The sequence below is a fragment of the Macaca fascicularis genome, chromosome 7, assembly GCF_037993035.2.
Source record: "Macaca fascicularis isolate 582-1 chromosome 7, T2T-MFA8v1.1".
NCBI lineage: Eukaryota > Metazoa > Chordata > Mammalia > Primates > Cercopithecidae > Macaca > Macaca fascicularis.
In genome coordinates this window covers 96,204,694-96,224,188 of record NC_088381.1, presented here as the reverse complement: position 1 = coordinate 96,224,188, position 19,495 = coordinate 96,204,694, and the positions used below count along the sequence as shown (strand labels likewise).

Sequence of the window (19,495 nt, the reverse complement as noted above, 5' to 3'; positions counted from 1 at the left end):
CAAATGTACTAATAGAAGGAAGATAAAATTTCAAGGTACCTTTGAGTAAATGAAATTTCAAAGTCAATAAAAGAAGCTGATGTCTAAATCATGCATGACATATATCTGTCATGAACATGTCACATATCAATTTATCAAAATTTTGCAGATTTTGAATGAAAGCTACTTGACATCCAGAGACATATATTCAATAGAATAAGAACCAATCCACAGATTATTAAGTAAGACCATATCAGATCAAAATCTGTAGGATGACTGTTAGCATCTTGGAATAAAAGTCACGAAAATTGGAGTGGAATACTCTTAAATTCTCTTCACATTACACAAGACATTATTGTGTGGAAAGCAAAGCATGAATTTATCTGGATTTAAAAGTAATTTAGGATTTTCATTTGCATCCATGAAAGACTAGGTATTGTAGTCCAATCCTCTTGACAATGGTGACTAAAAACAGTTTATGACTTGATGACATTTGGGTGCTCACGAACTAGAAAAATCCAAGAGATAAGGAAATCCAGGATAGTGAGTCTCTTGGGGCACATTTTCCCCTGGAGAAATCTGCCAGATAACTGATATGTGACTGAAGGTCTGGGAGGTTGAACAGAGCTATTTTCAGCCTCAATGGAGCTATGGGATGTAAAGAAAAATATTGGAGTCCAATCCAGGGCATGCCAAGAAGAGCTAGCTTAAGGACACCAACTTATTTTAGTGGATATTCTAAAGGTTAAAACAGCAATCACTTGCTCTCACAGGGAGGGAAACCCTGTTTAATAACACCTTAATCTGTATAATTAAATTCAGCTATCAATCTTTGCTATTGTTTGGTTTGCCTATTGGAGGCAAGTGTAATTCTTCTCTAAAGGAAGAATATATGCTACAAGGTCTTAGTTATTTCACAGTTTTGTTTTCGAATCCAATATCTGTTGCTTAATGAAAACTCACTAGCTTAATTAGCATAGAAAGTGGCAATAATTAGGTTGACAGGAAAGAAAAAAATACGTAATAGAAACAGACTCCCAGAGTACCCAGATAAAGTTGTTAGAAAAAGATTTTAAAGTAACTATGCTTAATATTTTTAATAAAAGATAAAGATTGACAATATAATCAGAGAACTAGAAAATATTAAAAAATGGCAAAATGGAAATATTAAAAGTGAAAAATACTGTTATTGAAATAGAGAACTCAGTACATGGATTTGTTAAATTAGGCATAGCTAAAGGAAACATTAATAAACTTGAATGTCGGTTAGAATACAATTTTCAGAATAAAACATGGAGGCAATAAATGATAGAAAATAAATATGGAAGAATATTAAAAGATACAAGGAATGAAAAAATCTAACACACATATTACACACATATAACACACATATAATTCCAAGAAGAAAAGGAAAGAAAGGAGAAGCAAGATAATGGCTGAAATTTTTTCAAAAGCAGTGAACAGCAAGTCATAGATTCAAAGGGCTCTAATAACCTTAAGTAGGATATTTTAAGAGAAAAGCACACCCAAACAAAATATTTAAATCAGCCAGAGAAAAATAGGACAAATTATTTTCAAAGGAGTAAATATTAATGAAATAGTTAATTTGCAGTTGAAACAATGGGACCCAAAAGACAATGGTTCCCAAAAGATAATCTTCAAGTGCTTCATGTAAGTGAATGAAAACAAAAGTATCTGTCCAGGAAAAAAATATCATTCAAAAATTTTGTTTCAAGGTAAAATAAATATTCACACATAAAAATCTGAGAGAATTGGCCGGGCGCGGTGGCTCAAGCCTGTAATCCCAGCACTTTGGGAGGCCGAGACGGGCAGATCACGAGGTCAGGAGATCGAGACCATCCTGGCTAACCTGGTGAAACCCCGTCTCTACTAAAAAATACAAAAAAACTAGCCGGGCGAAGTGGCGGGCGCCTGTAGTCCCAGCTACTCGGGAGGCTGAGGCAGGAGAATGGCATAAACCCGGGAGGCGGAGCTTGCAGTGAGCTGAGATCCGGCCACTGCACTCCTGCCTGGGCGACAGAGCGAGACTCCGTCTCAAAAAAAAAAAAAAAACAAAAAAAAAAAAACTGAGAGAATTAATAACCAATAAACATACTAACAGAAGTGTTAAGAGATATTACTTTTAGGGAGAAGAAAAATGATTTCATATGAAAAAACATTTGTAGATGCAGAAAACGGTGAGGTGTAAGAGAAAGCATAAAAATGTGGGAAAATCTAAAGGTACATTGACTGTACAAAGATCATGCACAGTGGCGTATAAGATTATAGGAAATTAAAATATAATAACATACAAGTTAAGGGACACAAATGAGTTAAAGTGTCATAAAATGTGTTTTAACACCAAAACTAAACAAATAAACATTAAGAAGGCCAAATGAAAACTAAAGAAAAATGCAAAGACATATATTTGCTTAATTCTAAATTAACTGAATGCTTTAAGTAAAAGATGAAGATAACTGCTATGGTTTGGTGTATTTTCACTAAAACTCAGGTTGAAAATTGATCCCCAGGATGACAGTATTGGAAGGCTGGGCCTAGTGGGAGGTGTCTGGATCATGGGGGGCAGATCCCTCATGAATAGATTAATGTCCTCCTACGGCTGTGAGTTCTTACCTTTATTGGAATGGATAAATTCCCAAGAGAGCAGTTTGTTAAAAGTCTGGCTTCTTCAGTTTCTTTCTCTTGCTTCATCTCTTACCACATAATCTCTGCATACACTGGATCCCCTTCCACTTTCTGCCGTGAGTACAAATAACCTGAGGCCCTTACCAGATGCAGATTCTGAATCTTAAACATTTTAACCTCCAGGATTGTGAGCCAAATAAACTCCTTTTCTTTATATACTACTCATTCTCAGGTATTCTTTTATAGCAACACAAAATAGACTAAGACAATTATGAAACTTTATTTTAAAAACCAAAAATACAAACAAAAACATTGTGTGCTGCATATGAAAGATATTTAAAACATAAGGATACAGGAAGATACATGAGTTTTACAGTGAAAGCAATGAAAAAGCATACTATACTGGTATCAATGAAAAGAAAGCTGAAACCACTCAAATAATATAAAACAAAGTCGATGACAAGGTAAAAACCATTACCAGCACTAAAGAGAGAAACTTCCTGAGGCCCAAAAATATTATTTCACATGGAATATGTAACAATTATAATTTTACATGCAAATGTAAGGAATCATGTGAGTTATAAGGGGGATTCTGAGATTTCTCTCTCAGAAACTTATAATACGAAATTCAGTAACAATAAAATATTGGGGCTGAATAATTAACAAATTTAATTTATTTGATATATATGAAATAATTTGTCTGACAACTCCAGATTCCATATTATTTTAAATATAGTTGGAACATTTGTATAATGAATAATAGCCTGTGTCATGAAGTAAGTCTCAAAATTACAATGAAAAAAATATTTTTCCAAGTTTACTTGGAATATTAATAAGAACAGGCCATATATGGGGCAATAATGTAAATATCAACATTTCAAAAATTGAAATTTGAAAGTAAGTGCTCTCATCTAATAGAATTGTTAGAAATAGTAGTTAAATAATAATAAATTTATCCTCAAATACTTGGTAATCTATACAGCATGATTCCACCTAGCATGCAAATACTGTTTCAAAGAAGAAAAAAGAAATAGTAAATAGCAAATATTTTGAAAAGAATGTTTATTAAAATACTACATATAAAATTTATTGGATGTAGGTTAAAAGTTCTTAGATAAAAATCCACAACATTAAGTTAATATTTTAGGAAACAAGATAGCCTGAGAATCAGTAATCTATTCATTCTAGAGGTTAGAAAATGAACAGCAAATTAAAAAATAAAAATAAAGACAAAATATGGAGGTTAATGAAATGGACAAATTCCTGAAATACCTGATCAATGAAAAATTGAGGTAAAACATAAAAATCAATGTTAGTACTGGAAAGAGTAACATGACTTCTAATTTTATAGATATTTTAAAAAGTTAACTGGTTAAACAAAGTTAGTTTAACCGTTGAAGAACAGACAATGTAATTCACCATATTGACAAAAACAAAGATAGGAACCATGGTCATTTCAATGGATGTTGAAAAAGTATTTGATAACATTCACTAGCAGTTCGTAACAGTAAGAAAAACCTTCACAATAAGAATGAAAAGGAACTTAATTTGATAAAAACTCTTTACATAAATTCCATAATAAACTTCATAATCAGTAGTAAAGTAATGAAAACTTTCTTCTTGAAATCAGGAAGAAAAAGGAGGCTATCTATCCACACAAGTATTGAATATGGCACTGACGTTCATGATTATGCAAGAGTGACATAAGAATAAATGTGTAACTAATTCTCAAAAAACATGAATAGTTACAAAAATTAAAATTCAAATGAAAGTAAACATGTCATAGTTAAATAGCAGTATTTTTTTTCTTACCTGTGGTATATGAAATAGTTTACTAACATTGTGGTGTATGTTATTCTACATTTGATGAAGTTGGATATTCAGTGAAATACGGTAAGCCTCTTTGTACTTGTTATACATCGTTGTTTCTAGGGATATGTTTTTTAAAAATTTGTAGTTTCCGAAGTTATTTTATAAACACTAGCTCATTTAAGGTACTATTATCATAGGCAGGCATTTCTTTAAATATTTTTCCATCCACTCAGTTATTTAAAACCTGCAACAACTCTAAAAGGTGAATATTATTGCTACCTGACTGATAGATAAAGAAACTGAGGCACAGATAGTTAAAATAACTTGTGCAAGATCACATTAGTAAATGTCAAATCCAGATTTCAAACTATTCAGCTTGACTCTAAAGCTGAGACCTTTCATCCTTTGCTGTCATCCTCACATGTAAGAGTTGCAAAAGAAATGGGGTGAGGCTGAGGCAGGTTATATGGGAAAGTGTATTAAGTAACATACCTTGGGAGACAACATCATAGTCTTTTAATACCAATCATCTGTTCATAAGTATCTTTTTGTCTTCAATAGCCAGACACTATTCACTGTTTTAAAAGAGCTGCATACATAATAGTGAAAGAAGAGTCAAATACCCTCACCCTCATTGATTTTCCACTTTAATATGGGAAGTCAGACATTCTCAAGATAAATAAACAGCCTGCATATTATGTTAGATATTAGTAAGTGATAACAAGAAGAATAAAATAGAGAAGAGAGGGTGTAAATATTCAGAAGGAATTGCAATTTTAGATAGAGTGGCCTAAGAAATCCTCACTGAGACAGTTTCATTAGAGCAAAGCTCTAAAGAAAATGAGAGAGTGAGCTCTATAAATATCTGAGGAGAAGAACTTCAGGTTGGGGGAAGAGGACTGTCCTGAGATGGGGGAGTGACTGACACATTTGGGAAATGAGAAAGAGCAAAGGAAAAATTATCAGAAGAGGTCAACTAGAAACAGAAGTCTGTTCATGTGTGTCATTGTAAAGATGCTGACTGATTCTGAGAAGGAGAGCCAAAGGAGGGTTTTGAGAGAGGAGCAGCCTGGTCAGACTTAGGTTCTAACAAGACCATGTTTGCTGTTGTGTTGAAAACAGACTAAAGCCAGGAAAGTCTGGAAGCATGGAGGCAAGTTTTCACTGAGAAATGATGGTGGATAGGACAAAGGTGGTAGCAAAGGAAGCAGTAATACATGGTTATGTTCTTGGATATATGTTACCTGCATGGACCTTGGGGAACTGAACAAAGGTCCATGAATGTGGGAATAAAGACAACAGACAAAAGAGTATGTTTGGAAGATGGGGTCAGGGGGCATCTTGCCTCTAGTATACAAGGGTCCTGAACTTTACAGAGTCCTCTGTATTTATTAGGCAAAAGAGATAGCGAGAAGTGGGGGTGGAAGAAGAGGTCAGCTGCTTGGTCCAGAGTAGGCTTGCAAGACTGCATTCCTCGAACAATAGGCTCTAGATATCACAGTAGATAACCTCAAGGAGCCCGGTGTCAGGGAGTGACCACCCTCAGCAAACCTCCTGGTGGCAGGCACAGTAGTGAGTTTGCCCACATCCTGCATTCATGATAGTTCACTGTTTGATTATGTAGCCTCCAGTGGATTGCTGAGTTGGTCATGATTCCTTTGGCCTTTTTGGCTTCCAACATCTCCCCCTTCTTGTTTATGTGTTAATTGAAAGAATGTAAGGCCCGGCTGGGTAGCTCTCATTCTCTGACTGGCAGTCCATCTGATTTTACAGACAATGAACAGAAGACAGGACAAAACAACATTATTCCAAGAACTACATATAAGATGTTAATGTGGTGCTTTAGATAGGTCCAAGGGTTGAAGTTCTCCAGGCCTTGCTGGAACTGGGTCTAGTCTTCTGAAGAAGGCTGAAACTCTTGAGTTTGTTTATTTAAATCAAGAATTTTGTTTTGTAATTCACCAGTATCAAAGGTGATGTTGGATGTGAAAGCTCAATGCAAATGGGCTTTCACAAGGTCCCATAGATACTCACTTTGGTTATATTCTAAGTTGGTTACACAAATATGAGTGTGATTAAAAGGACAACACAATTGTTGCTGCAATTGCAAGCTTTCTACTTGTTCCCCTAACCATAGAACTATGGATTTTAACATTGCCACTTCAGTTTGTAACTCAGTGTTAATTTTTTTCTGAAGTACTCACGCTTGGTTGGCTGTGTGTCCAGCTCTCCATGTACTGAGCTGTTTGAATAGAACTATGCAAAGCTATAGAGGACATCACAACAGAAGTTGTTAGTGTGACCAAGGAAACAATAGCAAAAATTATCATACCTAAGGCTCTGTGGGCACGATGAGTAAGTTGAGTCAGATTAATGCAGTGGCAAGATTTACAGGTCAGTTGGGTATTGTTTACCTGGAATCGGTCCTTCTTAGCTGCCAAAAAGACATAAGGATTAAAAACACCAACTATAAATTGAGTGGTGATATTCTTTACAAATGCAGCATTAAGACTGTGTTGCTTACTGTTGTTATTACTGGATAGTATTCCAACCCAGATGTTGCCATTCATAAATGGTAGTGCTGCCTTCCATATCGTCTCTCGAATTGGTCCCTTCCTCCCTAGATAATGCCACTGAGGAAGAGGCAGGCTAAAGGCTGCTTCATGCCAAGCAATCTGGGTGGCAGACTGGGATTGGAACCTGGTGTTGTATAAAAGAAGAAGCATTAAAAGCTTGCCACCAATGCTGGCGAAGTTTGTGCCATGATTTCTGATTTTCATCTTTTCCATCTAATTCACCTTTAGGTCCCCAACCCACACTGTCTTCAGTTAACATAGATTGTTTTCTAGCCAGTGGCCCAAAACACTGGGTCCATGGAGGCGGGTAGGAATTATTGAAGGGAATCCATTCCATATAGTCAGCACAATTAGGGCAACTGGGCCGGGAATGGTTGGTTAACACACCAGTTATATTAATACAACCAAGACTTAATAAGTACATGATTTTCCCATAGTGACTCAACCATGTTTGAGCTTGAATTGTAAGACAGATATTGCTGAGCGAAGTTTTTGTGGTGATACACAAAGGAAGTCCTTCCAGTGAAGTGGTATAATTAATGACATTATTCTGAGAGTCTAACTGTCGTATGTCAGGAGGAGTTAGGGGTCCTGGAGCCTATGCTCCTTAATCATGATAAATCTCAGGAGGAGTGTTGCTCCAAAGTACAGGTCATACTACTGGGGGATTGGGAACATATGCCCAATATATTTTTGCCTTGGAACAGGGAAAACATACTGCACAGGACATTATGAGTAACATGGCCAAGAATATGGAATCAGGGGTTTTTGTCTGGGCTTGTCGCTCCAGTAGTTTCTTAGCTTCCTGCATGGTTTTCTTGAGTTGTCCCCAGGTTATGGGGATTGACGTCATCGTGACTCTGGTTGGTCTCTCTGTCTTTGCACTCAGGCTCAGCTGGCTCATGGCTTGTACTGGAGGGACTGGGCCCATGGTTGGCCACCCTGGGTTCCTCCAGTCTCCCATTCCTTGGTCGCATGCACCTTGACGACACCCACAGAGTTTGTCCATCTCCTGTAAAAACACAAGCATACCCTCTTCCCCATGTCAGTAAATCCCCTGGACCTTTCCATTGTCCTTCTTCTGGGGATTTCCATAATGCTTTCGGTTAACCTTTCTTCTTTTCCTCTAACTCTTGTCAATGTCTTTGTACTGGAGTCTTACCATCCTTACCAGGAGTCAAAAAATTTAAAGTAAATAAGGGTAAATGTTGTTTTGATTGAGGTGATAGTTGGCCCCTTATACCCACTTTTTGTCTTTTTAACATGACTTGCAATGTTTGATGTGCCCACTCTATAATGCCTTGTTCTCTAGGATTATAAGTAATTCCTGTTTTATGGGTTATAGCCCAAAGCTGTAACAAATTTTTAAAAGCATGACTAGTATAAGTGGGTCCATTGTCAGTTTGTAATTGTTTGGGTATCCCCATATGAGCAAATGGTGAAGACAATGTTGCCGTACATGACCAGTTGTCTCCCCTGTTTGGCATGCGGCCTGCAGCATATGAAAATAAGTGTCTACAGTCAGATGAACATAGCTAAGCTTACCAAAGGTTGCTATTTGTGTAACATCCATTTGCCAAATTTCATTTGGAGTCAACCCTTGTGGGTTATAGCCTTCTACAGGTATGGCTCCAGGGACATGCTGGCAAGTAGGACATGCTTATAGTATAGCCCTAGCTTGGCTGGGAATTAAAGAATGATAAACTTGCAAGGTTTTCACTGTTTGATTAAGTTGAAGGAGCCGTTCTATTACTGTTACAGACTTGTCTATGAACTGGCTCAAAAGTCCTGTTGGAGAGTGGGGGGCAGGAAGAATAAACAAAAGCAAAGGTGTTTGTGGTTGTAGCCTTGAGGCATGCCTCTGTTGTAACATTTGCTCTACAAGCCCATAACTCAGCTTCCGCCTCTTTAGTTAATTGCCACAGGGAATTTAAAGAAGAATCTCCTTGCAGGGTTTAACCTGTCTTTCCAGTTACTGATATGGGGTTAGGGTTTCCTTGCAGGAATTTCCTTAAACCTTTCCCACTCTGATATCCCATGTCTTTCAACATTTTGAATCATGGGTTATCAAAGTTTTCATTTGTAAGTCTCATATCCCATGCTGTAAGTAAGTCTCAACCCGATAAATTGATAGCTATATTTGCAACATAAGGCTGAAAAGTACACGATTGTCCATCCAGACCAAGACAAGGTAAAATCTCATCACTCTGTCAAATGCTTTGGATTGTTCCTATTCCCACTAGGGATGTGGAGGTTAGTCTGAGAGGCCATGCTGGGGGCCAATCCTTACTGGATATTACTGACATATCAGCTCCTGTGTCCATAAGCCCATAACATTTCTTTCCTTTAATTTGCACTACACAGATGGGTCTATTAGAGGCTACAGGTTGTGATAAATAGATTTCTCGTGTAGTTGTGCTCCCAGACCCTTTATTTCCTCATTTCTTCTTTCATGGAGAAGGATGTAATTTGCAGGAAGTAAGCAATAATTGAGCAATATATTCTCCCAGTTCAAAAACCCAAAGATCTTGTAATATTAAAACTACTTGAATTTCTCCTTCATAATCGGAGTCAACAACTCCTGGAACTACAGTAATGCCTTGCAAATTAAGGCAGCTTTTGTCTAAAATTAGTCCCATGTATCCTGCTGGTAAAGGTCCCCAAATGCCAGTGAGAATCTTGGTGGGTTTGTCTCCCCCAACTAATGTAACCCTTTCTCTGGCAGGGAGATCTAATCCTGCACTTCCTGGTGTTCCTCGGGTGAGGGAATCAATGTGCCCCTATCCCTGAAACAGCGTTGTGATCTGAGTTGGGAATGCCTTCGTTGTTTGAGAGGCCCGGGTCCAGGCACCCATCTCATTTCCCAATAGGAGGGTGCCATTCTGATAAAATTTTTAGTGGCACTAATTAGCCCAGTGATTTCCTTTGTTACAGCGAGGACAGAGTCCTGGCGTTTTTCCACTTGGTGGGGAACTGCATTATAAGATCCCTTGTGTCCTGGGATCTAGCGGCATTCCTTTTTAAAATGTCCAGTTTTTCCACAGTTATAACATTTTCCCACTTTAGGGTTTACCCTTTAGCTCCTCTTAGATTTGTCAACTCCTAAATTCGCCATTGCTTCTGAAGGGGGCCAGCCCCTCCACACCTGTGGGTGTTTCTCATCAGGTGGAGACGAGAGACTGAGAAAAGAAATAAGACATGGAGACAAAGTATAGAGGAAGAAAAGTGGGCCCAGGGGACCGGCACTCAACATGCGAGGACCTGCACTGGCGCTGGTCTCTGAGTTCCCTCAGTATTTATTGATCACTATTTTTACTATTTTGTTGAGGTGAGTGTGGCAGGGCAATAGGGTGATGGTGGGGAGAAAGTCAGCAAGGAAACATGTGAGCAAAGGAATCTGTATTAAGAATAAGTTCAAGGAAAGGTACTGTGTCTGGTTGTGCACGTAGGCTAGATTTATGTTTCACTTGACACAAACATCTCAATGTAGCAAAGAGTAACAGAACAGTATTGCTTCCAGCATATCTCGCCTCCAGCTACAGGGCAGTTTTCTCCTATCTCAGAATAGAACGAATGGTCTGCTTTACACCAAGACATTCCATTCCCAGGGATGAGCAGGAGACAGAAGGCTTCCTCTTATCTCAACTGCAAAGAGGCCTCCCTCTTTTACTACTCCTCCTCAGCACAGACCCTTCACAGGTGTCGGGCTGGGGGATGTAATGTCTTTCCTTTCCCATGAGGCCATATCTCAGGCTGTCTCAGTGGGGGGAACCTTGGAAAATACCCAGGCTTTCTTGGGCAGAGGTCCCTGCGGCTTTCCGCAGTGCATTGTGTCCCTGGTTAATAGAGAATGGAGAAGAGCGATGACTTTTATCAGGCATACTGCCTGCAAACATATTGCTAACAAGGCACATCCTGCACAGCCCTAAATCCATTAAACCTTGATTCAATACAGCACATGTTTCTGTGAGCACCGGGTTGGGGCTAAAGTTACAGATTAACAGCATCTCAAAGCAGAACAATTTTTCTTAGTGCAGATCAAAATGGAGTTTCTTATATCTTCCTTTTCTACATAGACACAGTAACAATCTAATCCTCTTTTTTTCCCCACAGCTTCAGCTAACATTGAAGAATGATGAAGCTCAGTTCCTACATCCTGACAAGCTCTGAGAAAATTTCCCAAATTTTTTGTACACCTCACAGGTGTCAGTGCATGTTTACGATCCACGTTTGCATTCTCAAAAGTAAAGTTAAGGTTAGCATTTCTGCAGCAGTGGCATGAGAATTTGATGCTTCACTGCCTCTTGTAATCTTGCAAGAAATTGCGCATAGGGATCCCGCAACCCTTGCATAATATGTAAAAGGGATGTACTGGGACTCCCTCTTCTGGAATTGTGGCCCAGGCATGTTTAGCAGCCTGTGCACACTGCTGATATGGTGTCTGGGAGTGCCAGTTGATGTTCCAGGTTTGAATAAGGGCCATTACCCAATAGCATATCCTCTGTAATGTCTCTGGGTCCAGCATCACTGTTCTGTCTAGCCTGGTCTGCACACATTTCTTGCCAATTTAAATTCCACGTCAGATATGTGCTAGCAGACAAGCAAGTTCGCACCAAATGTTTTACATCAAAGGGTAAAAGATGCATAGCACCAAACACAGATTCTAGCAATCCTGAAGTGAATGGGCTCTGTATGCTATTATTTACTACATTTGCTTATAATTCCTTCAACAGCTTAAACTCTAGTGGAGTGTGTTCATGAGTAAGCTGCTGTGGATTACTTGGAACATTCCTTATGGAAACAGGAAAAGCACTAGGCCCTAAGGGCTCTCCAGCTACAGCAGCAGAGTGGAAAATTCTTTGTATTGGGGTCTCTATTTCTGCTACCAAAGGAGGTGGTACTGATGTTTCTGCAACTGGAGGAGGTGGTATAGGCCAATTTTTATCTTCCCTCTTCTGTTTTTTTATTTTCAATCAGTGCTGTGAGTGGGACAACAGATACTTTCAGATTTTTTGCCTCAGCCTGCTGTCCTACAGAATAAGAAGGAGATAATGGTAGAAGTACAGTATGAATTAAACTTCAAGTGGGGAAAACAGAAAAATCAACTTTAAGACCTTTTTGGTGAGCCCATTTTATTCCTTCTCCTGCTCTGTCCCAATTTTCCACATCGAGAGCGCCTGCCTGTGGAAACCATGGGTTATGCATAATAACCTCCTGCAGCATCTTAGTTAATGTCTGAGAGCTAACCTGAGCACCAGTTTGTTTCAACGAAATTTTAAGCAACTGCACATAATGCTTTTCTTCAATAGACAAATTCTGCCCCATGTTACCCTGATTCAGAAAACTTCCCGTTCCTAGTACTTCTTTAAAGCACTGCTCCCAGTACCTCTTTAGGGCACTGACCTTATATCCGCTGCCGGTAGACTCGCCCAGGGTCCCCGTTCGCCTTGTCAATTTCAGCTTCTCTGCTCCAGCAGACCTTCTTCGTTCACATCCTCGAAGTCCCTGTGTTTGGATGCCACTTGTCGAAGTCCTCAGAGTCCCTATTCTGGGGCTCCACTTGTTACCTGCATGGACCTTGGGGGACTGAACAAAGGTTGACAAATGTGGGCATAAAGACAAAAGGCAAAAGAGTATGTTTGGAAGGTGGGGTCAGGGAGCACCTTGCCACTAGTGGGTATGGGTCCTGAGCTTTAAACAGCCCTCCGTATTTATTAAGCAAAAGAGATTGCGAGAAGTGGGGGTGGAAGAAGAGGTCAGCTGCTGGGTCTAGAGTAGGCTTGCAAGACTGCATTCCTTGAACAATAGCCTCTAGATGTCCAAGTAGATAAACTCAAGGAGCCTGGCGCCAGGGAGTGACCGCCCTCAGCAAACCTCCTTGTGGCAGGCAGGCACAGTCGTGAGTTTGCCCATATCCTGCATTCATGATAAACAGTTTGCTGTTGGATCATATAGCCTCCAGTGGAATGCTTGGTCAAGATCCCTTTGGCCTTTTCAGCTTCCAACAGATACGATATCTTGAAGGTAGTATACATAGAATTTCTTCTTAAATATCATGGAGATTCTGACTGTACACTGGTTCCATAAGAAAGATATTGATATGAACTCCGGTTAGATGTCAGTATTACTTAAATCTTTCTAATTTGAAGCACAAAGTAGTTGGCAAAAAGTTGGAAGACATACCACATTGGTTCTGCAATCATGTGTCATGATAAAGAGAAAATTGCTCTCCAGATTATCCTATCACTTGCTGGGAAAGTACTATTAGTTGTCACGTGACGTATTGTATAACAATTTGCTATGTGCATAGAAATTGCTTTTTCTCTGCTCAGATTCCATCTCGACATCTATAATGACTCTTATTCTGCATGCACTAAAACTTGGTGAATACATCTGTTTTCAAATATATCATCATATGTAGCTCTTTCTTTCTTTCTTTCTTTTTTTTTCTTTCTTCCTCTTTCTCATTTCTTTATTCTTTCCATCCTTTCTCGCTCTCTCTTTCTTTTTTCTTTCCATCCTTCCTTTCTCCCTCTCTCTTTCTTTCTTCTTTCTTTTTCTTTCTTTCTTTCTTTCTTTCTTTCTTTCTTTCTTTCTTTCTTTCTTTCTTTCTTTCTTTCTTTCCTTCCTTCCTTCCTTCCTTCCTTCCTTCCTTCCTTCCTTCCTTCCTTCCTTCCTTCCTTCCTTCCTCTGTCCTCCTCTTCTTTTCCTCACCTTCTCTCCTCCTCCTCCTCCTTTCTTTTTTTTTTTGTCTGACATAGTCTCACTCTTTCACTCAGACTGGAGTCCAGTGGCAAAATAAGAGCTCACTGCAGCCTCAAAATCCTAGGCTCAAGTTACTCTCCTGCCTCAGCATCCCAAGTAGCTAGGACTGCATTCATGCACCACCATGCCCAGCTAATTTTTTAATTTTGTAGAAATAGAGTCTCAGTATGTTGCATAGGCTGATGTCCAACTCATGGGCTCAAGAGATCCTCCCACCTTGGCACCAAAGTGCTAGAATTACAGGCACAGCCTCCTCTACCTAACTGTGACTATTATGTTTCATTTTCATGATTTTCTTAACCTTAATTCACTACCTTGAACTAGATATTGTTCAGTAAATTTTTGATTGGGTAACCAGTTTTTGATACATTTAACATTTAATATAATTCAGTCCACATATTCTTTTTAAATTTAGACCACAAAAATGTTATAGTCCTATAATTTTCAATGTCATATTGCTGTTGCTCTCAAATTTTAGTTTGTATCAGGGTACAAGTCCAGAAGAGTTTGCTAAAAAAACAGATTTTGAGGCCCCACCCACATGAAGTTTCTATTCTAGTTCATTCACTGGGTATGGAGTTGGGCTTGGAAATTTGCATTTCCAGCATGTTTCCAGGTGATGCTCATGGGACTGGTCTCAAAGCTATACTTTGAGGATCACTGCCATAAGGGCTTCCATAGGAGCTTTTTGGAGAGAGAGAGAAAGAGAGAGAAAGAGAGAGAGAGAGAGAGGAAAAGAAAAGAAAAGGAAAGGAAAGGAAAGAAAAGAAAAGAAAAGAAAAAAAGAAAAGAAAAGAAAAAGAAAAAGAAAGCTTCCATAGGAGTTTCTTGGAAAAAGAACTGAAGCAGTGAGTGAATAGGACTATGCAAAATAAAGTATATATATTTTAAATATCCTGGTGTATAGGCACCATTAATAGATATCCTGTATTATGTTCATGAGAGAAAAAAGAATTATACATGTTATGGAAAAAAAACAGGGTTTATTATAAAGTTTTATTACTTAAAGTAGATTAGAATAGAAGAGATCTAGATTTAAGTCAGGTCCAGACTCTGTTCTTCCCTTTTCTCTCCTGCTCTCAATTTTCCGATTTCTTTTTCATAATCTATTCAGCCTTTTTTTTCCCCCTCTTGATTCTTTCTTTCTCTACCAGTTGTCCACTTATCTTTGCATTTTCCAGTCCAAATCAATGACAGATATTATTAATTGAAAAGAACCTTCTCACAGGCCACATCAGGGATAGGCATGTGGGGGTCTGCTGATGTATTTGGTGGTTGGACAATTATAAAGATTGATCTAGCACCCTTTTCTGGAGTCCACAGGCAGGGACACATCTGCTAGAAGGAGATGCTGAGCATTTAGGCCCCTGTGACAGACACATCTAGACGAGTGTTTCTAACATCCAGATTGAAGGGAGAAAGAAAAGTAAGCAGAAAGTTTCTTGTATAATTAATAAAAAGAGACATCACAAGTCTTGGAAAAAAGATAAGAAAACAAAAGGTATTGAGTTGTACGGTATTTCCTAATCACGACAATCACAAGATTCTCTATTTATAACATAAAGAATGTTGGAGTGCAGAGCCTGTATATAGATCTGCCTTTGTTCCCTTTTACTTCTGAACACACTTGAATTTCTCGGGATTAAGCACTAGTAGTGTGAAGAAAAGAGAGAACTTAAGAGAAGCCAGATGCTACTGGAGGATGTATTTGCCCAGTGGGACCCCAGAATGTGGACCTCTTACAAATTTGGATCCGGGATGTTAGTCTCTTTCTCTTTCCAAGTGTAAATCATTTCTATGATTCCTGCTGAGAAAAACTGACTGTGATTAGTTGATCTCAAAAAAAAAAAAAAAAAAAAAAAAAAGATCTGGGCAGACCGAATAAGTTTATGCTGTGTTGGTAGGTGGCCCTAGCAGACTTCATTGTCATGTTAGGACGCTGGGAAAGAGAACTGATTATACTCATTATGATTTCTTTTTTTTTTTTTTTTTTTTTTTCCATAGGAGCCAGCTGCAAGAGAACAGGTGGCAATCTGCTAAGGGATTTCTAACATACCTTTCTGAGTTTGTTAGAAAGATAGACATAGCTGTTAATTATTTTGAAACATTCTCTGTGCTGCACTGTTGTCTGTTATCAGATTTGAACTTGGCGTCCACTACTTTTATAGAACAGCATCTTAATTTTCTTTTCACCTGTCTGAATAGCTTTGATTTAATGTTAAGACTAAAAGACAAATAAAATGAATCTTGCTCCTTCTCTTTCGAAGTAAATTACCTCTGCTCAAATAACTTACTTCAGGAAGCTCTAGGGCATGTGGTAAATTCATTTACATACTCTTAAGAAATGACTAGCTTTCTATAAAAAAAAGAGAAATGATTAGCGTATTGGTGAAATAATAGAGCACAAAAGACTGATTTACCTCATGTTTTTCTGTCTTTGCAGCTTTCTGACAAATCACAAGACTCCATATATGTTAAAGTGGGTACAGCAGTCTCTCGGTGTGTGGAAAGAAAACTTGCTGAGTTAATGATCTGTGGCTGAGCAGGAAAGAAAATGAGGGTAGCATAATGAATAAAGCTAGGGTTCTTTGTTCCTCTCTTTAAGTCACTTCTTTACCCTGAGACCACTCAGACTCATCTAGGCCAAGACCCAGAGAGAGCAAACTGCTTCTGTTTAATTAGTAAAGGTCAAGCTCATTGTATTTTCTTTTGAACCTGTGGCTCCCCATGAAAAGATGAGCTGACCACAGTATAGCCCTCTGGATATGAAAGAGCATAATTATTTTAGATATTCCAAACATGTACAACTTCTGCTTTGATTTTACACTTACTTTGTCCTTTTTTTCCACTTAATTTTCTAGTACACTGCACAGCTATGCTAATTTGGCATGGATGCTAAATATAAGGTCAGAGCATCTCACTTTGGTCTTTACTTGATTGCTTATCACCCTTCCTGAATGCCATTTCTGTTTACTCTATGCATCTGATCTCATGTCGGCACTGCATCCCCTTGGCAGGCTGGTGTTCTTGTTTTTCTGTCTTTCCAAGCAGCTGTTCAATAATTTCATATGACATAATTAAATGTATTTTCTATTCACGAGGGAAGAAAGTGAGTCCCCCTAATCTCAGACAATCTTCCATCACAGATTTCTTTTATCCAATGATCAGAAGAAGTTCTGTAGTTTTTGCATTTATAATCTTTGTTGTATAAAGGCATTTTGAGAGAAATTACACAAATATTTATATTTTCCTTTTTTAATCACGTGTCACAATCACAGTACATTTTACAAGTCATTTCAATATTTATTATAAGCCAATGGACCCATTCCCTGGCTTCTCATTCATTGACACCTGCAAATAATCAGTGAAGATAATTAGGCACATGAATAGACATAGCTCTACATAAATTAGTTTGGAAGCATTCTGGTATGGGGTAGATTTGGAAAAATTATGTTTCTATGTTTAATTTTTATATGAGGAAGAAAAACCTCTAGGCTCTAATGCAATTTTTGGTTTGTGCAGCTGATTAAAAACAAAGAGTAAAAGTCAAATATTAAAGTTCTTTGGCTTCAATTTCTGGCACCCAAAGAAATCTCCATGGTTCCTGAATGGAGAACAACATTAACCAGCATGCTCTGGTTCTGTCTATACAATTTCTAACACTACTTTGACTTGAGGTTTTAAATACCATATGGCAAATTTATAAACACTCTGAGTGAGCAGGTTTTTCTGAGAAATTATATGAGATTACCACCTACCCGAGACTTAGGGAAATCAAAAAAGACATGCATTTTCTGGATGTCTGGTTTCTGTTAGTGATTTTTGGAAACTCTGCCAAGAGCTATTTAAGAGTTTTCAAGTTGGTGGCTGGCAAACAAGATCCATATAGAATATAGGCAATATCTATTTCCTAAAGAAGTAATACATAATTATAGGGATAGATTTTAAAATGTGTTTATTGCTTTCTATTAGTTAAAAAAAGTTAATCCATTGTAATAATAATTAATTGATGTACTACGTTCAGAGTTATATTTCCAGAACAAACGTGATCTTATCACATCCTTGATTAAAACCCAGTTTCCTACAGGAAAAATTCTAATCTCCTTATCTTGATATCTCTTTTTTCATGTCCTGGTCTAAAACTGCTTTCTATTTCCATTTTCTATATAGCATTTTGTTTTCTTTTTCATGCACCTTATATTACAAATTATTAGCTAGTCCCTAAGTTGACCATTTTCATTGTGGTTTCTTTATTGTTTCTCCATCTGAATCTTATATTTATATCTAAAGCTTTTTTTTTTTTTTTTTTTTTTTTTTTTTTTTTTTTTTTTAAACAGAGTTTAGCTCTTGTTGCCCAGGCTGGAGTGCATCAGCAAGATCTCAGTTCACTGCAACCTATGCCTCCCTGGCTCAAATGATTCTCTTTCCTCAGCCTCAAAAGTAGCTGGGATTACAGGTGCCTGCCACCATGCCCAACTAATTTTTGTATTTTTAGTAGAGATGGGGTTTCAACATGTTGGTCAGGTTGGTCTCAAACTCCTGACCTCAAGTGATCCACCCAACTCGATCTCCCAAAGTGCTGGGATTACAGGCGTGAGCTACTGAGCCTGGCCTAAAGTTTAGTTTTTAAAAAACAAATTAACTGTTGAAACATTATCCATTATTCACCTCCTCAACTATAAATTGTACAATCAAAGATAGCTAATGTATCATATATTTGAATCCACTCCTCTATGCTCTCTGAAGATTCAGGTACATAGGAGAATCTCAAAATACGGCTGCTTAAAAAAAAAATAAATAGAAAAATTAATTATATCTATCCTAGACTTCATGTGTAGATATTTATAACCATAGTATAGTATGTAAAGCACTAAAGCTTTCCTAAATACTAGTTCTGATTTACTCTGAGGTCAGATTTGAGTAATCCCTGGGAGCATATAACATTATGAAATTGCTTTTCGCTAGCACTGTCTTTTGTGACATAAAAACAAACCCTTAGGTTTTTAACCGAGAGCTAAATTTACTTTCATTTACTCTCTGTAACTTCAAAAATGTGAAGAGAGTTTTTATAGCCTATGGTATATAAATGTCAGCAAACTAGAAAGACAGAGAGAAGATAGAGATGAGTAAAAAAGAAATCACTGAAAATATAAAAATAAAGTATGTAGTATTACATATTTTAAAACACTAAGTAAAATTCACATTCTGAGTCATCAAGAAAAAAATCTTGTATATACCCTTTATTTAAGGAGGAAGAAAAGTTTATGTTTTAAACCCATTTCCTAATAATGGTTAAAGTAAACAAAACCAGCCTGTCTGGAATTTTAAACTGCAAATGTATTTCCAGGCAATTTGTGTGAAATGTCTGTGTTCTGATATGCCAGAGAATTGGGCAAAAACAAACTAGACTTGCATAAATGACTAAGCAGACACTGCTGAAATATCCTGAAGTACAGATATTTCTGAACTTTTACTGGATTCAGGAAGCCACAGGAACTCTGAACCTTTAATGAATTCAGTAAGCAAAATTAAGGCATATTTGTGAAAATATTTAGTTAGACTTGCTTTTAACTCCTACATAGGCTAATAAGGCTCAACATGGAAAAATCTGAGCTCTGGCCATGATGTGACAGGAAACACCCAATAAGTGAATGCAGATGGTTCCATCAACGAGACTATGGCAGAAAGCCTCCTAAAAGACAATAGAAATATCTTTA

The 19,495-nt window shown here is 37.8% G+C and overlaps 1 long non-coding RNA gene across 2 annotated transcripts in view; it reads right to left on the bottom strand.

Moving 5' to 3' along the window:
* The window catches only part of LOC135971948 (uncharacterized), a 68,605-nt gene extending 55,882 nt beyond the window's left edge, over window positions 1–12,723 (bottom strand). Inside the window, exons 1-4 of one of the 2 annotated variants that reach the window (XR_010588380.2) lie at window positions 12,417–12,723; window positions 6,962–7,137; window positions 6,770–6,871; window positions 3,953–6,198 (exon numbers count right to left, since the gene is read on the bottom strand). This is a non-coding gene — a long non-coding RNA (uncharacterized lncRNA). Of the gene's footprint in view, window positions 1–3,952; window positions 6,199–6,769; window positions 6,872–6,961; window positions 7,138–12,416 lie in introns of those variants that run through there. The other variant, XR_010588379.2, reaches the window with a different exon arrangement.
* Between the last annotated feature and the right edge of the window lie 6,772 nt (window positions 12,724–19,495).